Below are 2,500 nucleotides of genomic sequence, written 5' to 3' on the forward strand. Positions count from 1 at the left end.
CCAGAATATTGTTCCGGCTGTGAATACAAAGCTCTAAATCAAAATGAATAGATAATTTACGATATTCTGGTTTAATAACCATAATTGTACAAATTCAATTAAATATATTCAGGTTAATGTTCTAAAATCATCTAATGGATATCTATGTTATAGAGCCGACAGAACACGGTATGCTGATTCGCCAACCAATACGGCTACCAACTTATCACACATACTCTGTGTACACTAAGGACATTTATCTAAACGATAACGCTAACTTCTATTAAACATCGATTGCCCTGACGTGCTTCCGCGTGCCGCCGAACACCCATGACGATACCAACTCCAAGTTAATATCCACCTGCAAATACTTGCAAGAGTGAACAGTGCTGTTTTAATCAGATAATTTCCCTTGACAAATCTAAATCTATTTCCTCTGGGTCCTCTTAAATAAACATCGAGACTTTTGAATAAGCATTTACTACATATTTACGTGAGGTTCTGCCTTACGTTCATATCGTTAGATCAGCATATCGTCACGATTTGTTTGAAGCAAGAACGTAAGGCTTATCAGCATAATGTCAGCACCTCGACAAGTATACTCGCGTCGGAAAAGGCATACGATATTCATTTTTTTCTGAATGTTAACAAGCCATGACAAATATAGTTTTGTTCACGGTTAAACTGCCTATATAATAATAGTCGACACCGACGAGAGATAATACAATTATTATCCCAGTGTTCAGGGTAACTGTGCTAAGGTTTATATTATTTCATACTGTAGTGGTATTCGCAGTTGTTTCCATGCTTTTTCAGTGCGGGTAAAATGAATTCAATGCATAAATACATTCGGAATGCTTAACATGTTTGCTGACGTTTCCAGTTGGATGCTACAAGTCCGACATTGCGAATAATTTAAAGACGTGAAATCTTAGGGATACAATTGCGATGGTGGTGTTAGAGCATTACCAAGATAGGACGAATACCGCCGACTTTGTGATTGTGTTCGCGGAATAAACTGCTTTTTTAAATGTAAGAAAAATAGCGAAAGGATAGGTTTAAAGCAAATCAATGTAAACCTTGCTAAGAATTATTCGTGTCCGAGTGATGACTAGGAATAAGTTGTTCCACACAGATAATCACTATTTTTTATCCCATTCTGAAGAGAAACTCTATAGTGCTAAACGAAGGAGAATTACTAAAGAATCTTTTTACTAGAGTCAAATTTCTAGTGGAACGGAATTTCTATTGCTTTTTCCAAAGAATCAGTGGCATGAGTCGCATAAATAAAGGCGGATAGTATACACTTCCTTTTAAATCTCTGTTAAATTGCAAGATATTTCTGTGTATTTTCTGCCAAGTTTATTTAAAAATCAATCAAAACATCATAAGACACTCAAAATAATAATCTAAGATCTTTCAAAACTTAAAAAATTTAACAACTGATTTTTCCCCTCAATTCGCTGAATTGCAACCCAATTGATATTTAGGTTGGCACTAGTTGTAAATGCCTGCAACATTAATCATAAGTTTGTTGGCAGCGCAACACTCAGTTAAAAGCGGCTTCCAAATTTCATTGTAAAGTCCTTAACGGTATGTTCACTTTCAACCAAAAAGTTATGTTAGCGGTTTAATACAACCAGACTGTAGTATTCGTCAAAATATTCTCTAACGAATACACAAGATCACGCTGAAGTATTGCTATTTCCATTTGACTTTAAAAGCACTAGTTGTAGTATGCACTTAATGTATTTCTTCATAAATAAATGCACTTAATGTATTTCTTTATAAATAAATGATAAACTGACAAAAGTCTGATTCCGTAATCACACGAGCTAATTAATTTTGAATATTTTGACGACATTGAAGAATTATTTGTAAATAAGAAAACTACATTATACACATGAATCCAATGGTTTACCTTTTTATGCTTTCTTGTGGCCGGGTGTATGAATACAAAAATTACATCCCTAATCTTGTCACATTACTGTAATTGAAGACCAAACCAGGAATATTTCAAGCGAACATATTTTTGTAATGCTTAAAAATGTTATAGGTAACTAATGATAAACATGTTATTTTCATATTAAAAAAATTACTTTTCCTAAGGAAATGCCCATTGTTATCAATATATTATATAGACGTTTATAAACGAACGATATGAAATAAATAGTATGTCCAAATTAAACACCCAAAGTGATTCCTCGAGGCATTTACGACTACTCCGTATATATATATATATATATATATATATATATATATATATATATATATATACAAGTTGAAGGCGTAAAGCAAAATCCATCTGAGTATAGATTTCCTACGCGCAAGCTGAAAGTCGACGGTCATGATATCAATTATGTCAAGTCCTTTCCTTACCTTGATAGCAAGGTGAACCAGGGCGGTTCTCTTAATGATGAAATTGTCAACAGGATTGCTAAGGCCACTTCTGCCTTTGGAAATCTTCGCCATCGCTTGTGGAACATAAGGGGTATTCGACTAGACACAAAAGTCCTTGTCT

Source organism: Euprymna scolopes, chromosome 3, assembly GCF_053919585.1.
Source record: "Euprymna scolopes isolate OS-2025 chromosome 3, ASM5391958v1, whole genome shotgun sequence".
NCBI lineage: Eukaryota > Metazoa > Mollusca > Cephalopoda > Sepiida > Sepiolidae > Euprymna > Euprymna scolopes.